This window comes from Galeopterus variegatus, unplaced genomic scaffold (assembly GCF_000696425.1).
Source record: "Galeopterus variegatus unplaced genomic scaffold, G_variegatus-3.0.2 Scaffold982, whole genome shotgun sequence".
NCBI lineage: Eukaryota > Metazoa > Chordata > Mammalia > Dermoptera > Cynocephalidae > Galeopterus > Galeopterus variegatus.
In genome coordinates, this window is record NW_007727093.1 from 785,053 (window position 1) to 794,931 (window position 9,879).

Here is a 9,879-nt window from a genome sequence, read left to right on the forward strand (position 1 = left end):
GGTCCTACAGTACCTGTCTCACCTGCTGAAGAACACCCGACTGTTTCCCACAGTGGCTGTACCATTTTACATTCCTATCAGGAGTGCATGAGGGTTCTAGCATCTCCATATCCTCGCCAACACTTGTTCTTTTTTTATTTTTAAAATTTCTCTAATTAGAGCCATCCTAGAGTAAAGTGTTTGTCTCTCACTTTTAAAAGCAGAACCAAGACTCCATTTGGCCCAACCTCTACCGATCCAGCTGAGAGAATGGATTTTTCGAATCCCGTGCATTGGTAGAGAAGGATCCTCGGGTATAAATGGACTGGGGCCTGTGGAAGTAGCTGACCCAGCCTTTGGAAGAAACCCAGTCTTGCCCTTGGCCCTGTAACGATGAAGACAATCAGGATCATGCCCTGCTCATGCCCCAAAGGGCAGAGTTCACATGAATGAACTCCCTCAAGTTCTCCAGAGTTACAATTTCTTTTAAAAAGCTCACTCAGGGCCGGCCCGGTGGCGCACTGGAGAGTGCGCCACTTGGGAGGAAACATGTTCTTTTTTTTTTTTTTCCTTTTTGTCTTTTTTCATGACCGGCAACGGATAGCAACCCTCAGTGTCGCACCCGTACCGGCCCGGGACCGGCAACGGGATCGCAACTCTCGGTGTTGCTCCCTGCACCTCGCTCAGCCAGTGAGCAGGAACCGGTCTGTATGTGGGATCCGAACCCTCGGCGGGAGTGCTGCCGCGCTTCCCAAGCGGCGCACTGTAGCAGTGCACCACCGGGCCGGCCCTGGAAACATGTTCTGACAAGGCTGGAAGAGACCAGGTCAATGACTGTGAGTGGCTGTCAGGGAACATGTCCTATGTCACGAGCCAGGGTCTAGGGCTGACACCCAGACCACCTAAGTTATGGTGTGAAGAAGACAATATTCCACTCACAAATTGAATCAGGCTGCACTGTTAATGCTGACTTAGCAGGAACCACTCTAAAAATCAGAAACAATTAGAATGCCTTCCCCATCAAATTATTTTATTAGGTTAATTAAACAGCTTAAAGACGATTCACTTTGTTTGGTACCCTTCTAGAAAATATTTCAAGTTTTAAATTAACTTCCAATACATAAAACAAAATTACCATACACAAATTTCCGATCAAAATACAACACTCTGTTTCTGTTTTCTTACAGTTATAAAATCCAATCAATACAAACTACATAAAAAAGATAAAACACTTCCACTGATCCTTGGTACAAGAGAACAGCACAATAGCAATGTGTCCCCAAAGCACAGGTCCTGTGCTCATAGTTACCCCACAACACACCAAAGCATGTGAACAGAGTGCGTGCTACTTAAGAAAGTTAACATACCCTTTTTGCATCAGTGTTACTTGTAAACCATAAAGCAACTTTGTAAGAAACGTTACTAATTAAAAATTACTTCCAACTTTGCTCGATTTCATACCAGCAAAGGAACAGAAAATACGCCACACGACTAGTATATTTGGACCACAGAATGTGAGACGAGACATTTCAATGAGATCAAGTTAGCACAGTTTCTCTACTACCTACTGAACTTGGGGAGGACAACTTTACAAGTTGCAGCCTTCTGGTACTTCAGATATTCTGAACTTTCTATACAAGGTCTTCCGTTTAGCTTATGTATTTTCACTCAAACCCTGCTTTTCAGTAGTAGGACTTTGTTTAAAGATAGGATAACTTTATCACACTCAACACAACCTCTCTGAATACAAGTCTAAGTAGACTTCTCAACTTGAAATTTTACTAGATAATAAAAGCTGCAGGATTATAAAAACAATTCTGCACGTACCATGTCAGAAAATACAGATATGTTAATTAAACAGATCTGTGTTTAACAGGATGAATTTTGGTATAATATTTTGGAATTTGGTATTTATATGGTATTAATGGGATTTTCCTTATGGTATTAAAAGCATCAAAATGACAAATCAAGAGTGTGCTAAAAACCAGTTCTTGACAAGGGTGACAGCCACACACTGAAATGCCTGTTACAATCCAGGCGTGAGCAAGCAGGAGTGACGCTGGCCATTCTGCAGGGCCAGGGCTCACTGCTGAATTTGGGAGAGTCAAACTGAATTTATAATCTTGTTTTAAGGAGTTTCCTTTGTAGTTTTCTCTCACAGCTGAAGACCTACACCAGTGACAGAAAACAAACGAACTGAGACATTTCTAAAGTGTTATGGATAGATCTCATCCACAGATAGGTACAAGCATTTTGTCACCAGTAACACACAGTGATAGAAGTGTGGTCTGTGCAAGCCTGCCTGAGGCGCTTCTGCAGTACGTTTCCGATGAGGACTGCGTGAAGGTGGGCAAGAATCTGCACTCAATATGCTAAGTCTGCTCATCACTCCCAGCTCAGTTGACGCACACCACAGAACTGGCTGCAGTGGCTGCTCAAAACACAATCACTGTTTTATGATTGTCACAATGGTATGATGCAAAACAAAAGGAGTATCACAGTGTCACTAGTGACTGGAAGAGGGACAGGAATGAGGAACCGAACACAAGCTATAAATGAGTTCAAAATGAAAAGAACCGCATGGGCAGAAAAAGACACTGATTAATTAAGTGGGTTTTACTAAATAGTCTGTGCTTTTCTCATTTAAAGGCCACTTGATATACTTCCCAACATAAAATTATTTACCCTCCATAGAATTTAGATGATCTCTATTTTCAGGTAGAACTTGAGGTACCATATAGGAAAAAGATGTTATAACCGACATAAATTGGAGGCTTATTTACTTATTTTTTAAAGCTGATGACACCCTTTTGCACCATGTACCAGAACCTACATGATTTTTTTCTACAAAGCATTAAAGTCAAACTCAATGAGCATATATGCTAGATTAATAATAATAAATTTATTTTCTGGGGTTTCTTTTGAAGCAAAAATTCCTTTTAAAAAATATGAAAAGGTAGTCTTTCTTATTGTAAACAAGCAATTCTAATTCCGGATTCTATTCACAATTTGGAGTGCAGTGTGTTTTTAAGTCAGAGCTAAATAACAGAGAAGAAAACAAAGGCTTTAGTCTGCTCTAAGAACGCTAGCTAGAACGTAAAGAATCCATGGAAACTTCCTACAGTGGTACTGCAGAGGACGTGGCGACCCAGGCCCTGAGCGCATCTCGCTCGCCAATGGGCGCACAGTGCTGCACTGGGTGCTGAGGTAGTGTGTGAGGCCTGGTGCCTGCCCCCTCCCTGCTCAGAGAGGAGCCCAGTGGCCTCCAGGGCAGGGCGAAGGTGCCCTTTCTTTCCTATAGTTGTAGATGTGTCCTTGGGGATGCCTCAGAGAAGGAGAGGCCTGGCCTCGGGTTCTGACTTGGGAAGATACTGGGGCCTGGGAGGCATGTCTGGCTCTCTTGCAACCAGGGCCAGCAGGCTGTGGAAAGTGCTAGCACGGGCTCCCAGAAGAAAGCCTTCTCGATAAACATTTTGAGGTTAATGGTCTGGACATTATGTGGTCTGGAGAACGAGATGTCCCCCTCCCCCTTTTATTTTTTTGGATACATAATCCAAGCAGATAAAAAGCCAGGCTGAGAGAGGTATGGGAAGGAGGGACAGAGGGCAGAGTGGGAGAGCAATGGCCAAGAAAGTCCGCAAGTAAGAGTACTCTTGAAAACACGACCAAGTACCTGTCCTTCACCTCAATGGAAGTCCCTAAGCTGGCAGAGAAAAACGACTGGACGTAGGCCCTGTTTTCTCAAAGAGATTCCACCTAGAAGCATCCCTGGGTAGCCACAGTGGGGCACAGAGAGAAAAACCAACACTGGTTGAAACAAAAGGTTATTCATGAGTGCAGATGACTTAGGAGGCTGGGAGCAGACACAGTGGCCAGCTGCTGTGACCTGGGAGTGCCCCAGTTTATCACCTTTTTTTAGAAGGCAGGTGGGGTCAGGAAGTTGCTCCCCCTGGGCTGTGAGCAGAACCACAGTGGACTCTCACCAAACAGGAGGACGAACCCAAACTGGGAAGGATGAGATCCCTTGGAAAGTGTTCCCAAAGGATGACAAAGTAAGCCACCAGCGAGGCCAGCAACTCCACCTCTCAGTGCGATGGCGGGGAGAGGTCAGCCAGCCCAGCTGCCCAGCACAAGGGCCCTGGCCCCCAGCCACAGCAACGACTCCAACTTGTCAGCTTGCTGCAGCCTGTAGAAGCAGTGAGGGATCCAAAACAAAGTACATGAAGAGAGAATCTCTGTTCTGGTTGACAATATGGTTTTGGGGAAATCTCTGGAAATAGGAATATTGCTGAAAGTTCTAGTAGAACAGGAACAGCCAGGTACAGATGGTGAAGTGGTTGTACCTGCGGCACTGGCCACAGCCAAGAGACGGGCCCGGTGATGGGCAGAGGAGAAGAGAGAGGAAGGCAGGGTGGAGGGGACGGGTTAAAAAGAAACAGACTCTTCTCAGAAAGAGCTGAAAAATTGAAAAGCAAACTGGCCCCCCCATCCTAACCCTCCCTTTTTACTAAATAAGCTGTTCACAGAACCTCATGTTTGCAAGAGCTCTGGAGACTGACCAATATCCTGCCACAAGGCAGTATCCTCTCACTGACTGTCCTGACTGCATAGCAGTAGCTGCAGGGAGTCACCCTTGTGAATATTCTCGAAGGTGGGCGCTCAGTGCCACAGAAGGCACCCACTTCGTCATGGGGCAGTTCTATTTGAAAGTTCTAAGAATGAATTAAAAAAAAAAAAATCCTGTCTCTATAATTTCTGCCTACTGGCCTGATCTAGGCTCTTTCCTACGACTCTGCTGCAGGCCAAGGCCTTGGGGCCTTCAAAGGTTCTGGTCATGATTTCCAGAGGCTTCTAGGCTTGCTCAGGTCTCTCCAACAGTGGCACCTGCAACTGGCAGCTCAGTACAGTAGCCCAGGGCCCAACCAGGGCAGCACAAAGAGGTGGTGGCAGAACAGACGCCCCTCTAGACACCAGCCCCGCACACAGGGCAAGTTTTTAAACAGCTGGCTTAGGTTCAAATGATCAATAACCACCCCTGCCACTTCCTTCTCTTTCATGTAGCAACTATCTTTTGTGAACCTAGATGTAAGACTTTATAGCTAGCCACTAGACTGTAAAAAGCATTGTAGCTCCTAACACCCAACACATAATCTGGCTCAGCACTTTACAGTCTCGTATATTTTCATACAAGTTGCTAATAGAAACGTTTAAAAGTACACTATTAGAGTACCTCCCTCCAAGGTCACGAGGATCCATTCTACCAACACCGTCTGATTGTTCGATCTGTTTCTTAGCCCTCTGTCAACGTCTACCCTGTTTCTACTTCCTTCTCTTACGCACAAAGATACCAAGAATGACTTTATCAAATGTCTCACTGAAATCAAGATAAGCTGGCCATGTCATGTACTGTTAGATCCACCAGTCTCATCTGAACTGCAAAGAAAGTAGTATCATAGAAGTAGTTCCCTTTTGTATCACTCTGTTAAATAACCTTCTTTATTTGAAGGTACAAAAGTGCGCACGTGCACACACACACACACACACACACACACATACCCGAGTACTTGTAACACACACACACACACACACCGAGTACTTGTCACACACACACACACACCGAGTACTTGTCACACACACACCGAGTATTTGTCACACACACACACACACGCACACGCACACACACACCGAGTACTTGTAACACACACACACACACACACACACATACCCGAGTACTTGTAACACACACACACACACACACACCGAGTACTTGTCACACACACACCGAGTATTTGTCACACACACACACACACACGCACACGCACACACACACCGAGTACTTGTAACACAGATTTGTTTGTTTGTTTTTAAGTTTCATATAACATCCAAGTTAAGAAAGCATAGTTTAGGTCTACTGATCTCAAACAGATCTAGAAAATACCCAGTTTATTTGACCATTATAGACTACTACTATCTTTGCTATTTTAGTTTAAAAAAATTTTTTTCAACTCTGCTAAAGAGTTTTAAGTATTATTAGAGGACTTCATTAGGTGAATTCTGAATAGAGGATTATTTATAACTCTAATTATTCTAAACACATATTTTGGGATGTGTTAGCTCTCTAGAATTATCCTGAATTTAAATATTAGAGATGTGGAAGGAGAGAGGTGGCAAGGGTTCCAGAAAGTAAATCATCTTATAAACACAAATATACATTTCCTTGTATATCATGTGAAAGCAGACAGAATGAAGAGAGTGATAAGGACCGGGATATTCAGTGCTGGGCAGTCCCCTCCCTGCCCACAGTGCCTCTAGTGTTGACAGCTGACAACACCTCCTGTGTTGACAGCTGATATGGTGGTCAATGGTGGCAGTGACAGCCACTACCACAGTGTGCAAGTTTTTCCAGTCACCACTTCAGTTAATCCTCACTACAGCCCACAGAGGCATATACCCCTGTTATCCTGCTTCTATAGGTAAGAAACAGCCTCGGGGTTAAAGGGCTTCCCAAGGTCACAGAGCAGCAAGTGGCAGAAGTCTTCAACCCCAGATTCACCTGCCACCAATGCCTATGCTCTCAACGACTGGGTTCACTTGGGAAAGTATGTAAAATATTTACAAATTATTTCCTTGAAATAGTTAAAATAAGAAAGTTTGGGACTTAAGATAAAGAGGTAAGTCATGGTACCCTTGGAAACCACTTACAGGAAATGTCTCATGTCCCGCTGCTAGATTAACAGGGTGCTAAAACATTGTCATTTGAGGAGAAACTCTGCCACTCTGCTGTGAGGAACAATCCCACTACTCTGAAAAGCACAAGCATAACAATTACATCTTATTAACACGCAGGACAGTTTCAGTTTTAGATTTTACCTGGTACTTAAGTTATTCCGAGTATACTAGGCTTTTCAGAATGGGCATAATAAGTCTTTTAGCCACTAAGGATCACTGAAGTTCCCCACTTAAGTAGGCTGTGTACGACTGTGGCCCACAACTAGGTCATCTCTACAAGAAAGAACTCTGGGAAGGGAGAGCCTGTCTACACTCGATGAGCCTCCTCAGCTCCTTTCTTGTGACTTAGTGACCAGGTAAATTGACAGATTCTGGGGGGGACGAGCCCATCATGTGTGGTGGGGAGAAGGCACGTATGTATTAGAGGAAGTTGAGGAACATTCCACTGACACACAAAACAAATCAGATCATTCATGATTTCATGATTTGAAATACAACACAATTCTATGCAGTTTGGCCAACCTCAACCCTGCACTTAGGAAACAATTTCAGAGTTCCATTTTAAAACTCCAGGTTATCAGAAAGAAAAAAGGAACTTAGTCATGAGTCTATATTTTCACCGAATTTAAAGAATTCTTGGTAAACAATAGCACCTTACAGAAAATGAAAAAATAGCAGCCTCAAACATCAAAATTCCAAAAACACTGGGTCAAATTGCAGATAGACACATTTTCCTGTCTGAACCTAACAAGGATGGAAATTAAGCCCTCTATTTTACACAGCAGTGGTGTTTAAATATACTACTTTTCTGCATTACAAAAACATAGCCTTTTAAAGACTCTTTAAAGTTCAAGTTGAGTTTCAAGTAATCACTTTGCAGCAGCTCTAGGAGAATTATTGTTCCTACTGATTAAAAGTACCTATTTTTAAAAAAGTAGTAAAATGGAAAATATGCCTTAGAGAATTGTATTCCTCAAGGCCTCTTACTGCTTGCTTCCAGGCTTTTGTTAAAGGACAGAATGTGTTGAATTCTTCTAAATTGGCAGGGGATCAAGCACAACACTACATAATGAGGTAGCTGAGAACAGAGTTTTTCTTATAAACACAAAGAATGAGGGAATAAATGCATGTAATTCTCATCCAATTAAACAGGAAACGTGATAAAACAAGCTACTAGAGTTGCACTTAAACCAAGTTCACTGGTATTAACTTCAAAAAATTTCACCCAAGTTTCTAAGGTGCACCTTATTTGTAACTGATGAGTTAAAAACAGTAAAAATAAAGTGCCTGAGCCCACTATTCATACTGAAATGTTAAAAACAAGGTCCTGATAAATACAATTCGCCAGCCAGAAGAAAGGTGAACCTACAATTACTTGGGATTTGAATTATCTGAAATGACCATTTATTTACATGGATCATATTAACCGGCCAACCGTTCTCCACTTCATCTCATGCAGCATGTACCCAGACTCGGGCTGTCATCGCCTTCCTACCCATACCTCCTCTAATTCAAACCACGGCAACTGGAGAACTTACAATTCACGGTTCAGGTATAATGACTGTAGGGACAGAAACTAAACAACTTCGTTGAACCATAAGGACATCAACATCAAAATTTATAATGAGGCCAAATTTAAGTTGAGTAGCAATTTTAAAAGATTAGGTATTTTTGGGCCGGCCTGGTGGCGCACTGGATAGTGCGCCGCTTGGGAGCATGGAGGCGCTCCCACCGAGGGTTCGGATCCCATGTGGATCCCACTCACTGGTTGAGCGCGGTGCGGGCGCAGCACCGACGGTTGCAATCCCGTTGCCGGTCCCCGGTATGGGCGCGACACCGAGGGTTGCGATCCCGTTACCGGTCATTAAAAAAAAAAAAGATTAGGTATTTTTTTAAATCCCGTTGCCGGTCCCCGGTATGGGCGCGACACCGAGGGTTGCGATCCTGTTACCGGTCATTAAAAAAAAAAAAGATTAGGTATTTTTTTTAAATCTCAAAATAAAAAAGAGAAGGCTACATTTTCCACCAAATAATTATACAATTTTATTTATTAGCTATTTGGTTTTGAGAAAGAAAAGTTTAAAAATCTAATCACTTAGAAAACTTCAATTTTCCCTAAACTTTATGCATTAGACAAGGAATTCAGAAACATAACTAAATTCCTCATGTTACATGAGTGGAACTATTACAATGAGATGTGGATTTTCAATTTTAAATTGAAATAATAACAGCATTACTTCTAAAGAATACAAAACCATAAAAAGATTTACTGGCTGACTTGCAAAAAATATAGAAAAAGTCTACAGTTTAATACTGTTGAGACTTAACTGCCAGTAGGTGTGACAGATACTCAACCCAAATTCCTGTTCTTCTCAAATACGGGCAAATGGGTTAGTTCTCATCCCTGTACCATAAATTTCTATAATTTCTAAACTAGCTGCAAAGCATACTTCAGGAATTATTAAAAAGCTAGCAAAATACTTTGCTCTACATTGTAAGACATAGTTTCTCTTCTCATTGATTACAACGGGTAAGAAAGAGAAGTATAAATGAGGGTTAGCTCTTTAGAAGTAGAAACAGCTTCTCTTCCAAACACACTTATTTCTGTTCTTATAACCTTCATAAATTCTCAAATTTCCTATAGCTAACTGACAAAGAAAAGCAAAGATTTTCAGCTTATATATGTGCAACTTGCAAAGGATATGTTTAGGAGTTTAAATTGTACTACAAATGATTATTTTATGATTAAAAATATTTGTATGCCTAGAAAAATCAAGTTATAGTCTAACAGGCTAAACAGTGAATCGATAATCCCAAGACCCGGCTTCTGCTTTTGGTTCCTACTCACATCTACGGTGAGAAAAGAAACCGTATCGACCAGGTCTCAAAGACTGCTCTCTATCTGATGGGGAGAGCACCTCGCCCATCCCAGAGATACGAGGATCAAAGCATTGTGCTCTGGAAAAGATTCTAAGCCCCATATAAAAAGCAATAAATAAAACCCAATATTAAACATGATAAAGTTATTAGGTGTGCTGAGTACAGGGTCTCAAAAATCCTACAGAGCATGTGGAGACCACAAGTTTGTGCATCATACACATCAGGCACTTTGCATTTTTTATTTTATACTAGTTCCCACCCCATATATGAGGCCAGCCCATCTGTGTGCAA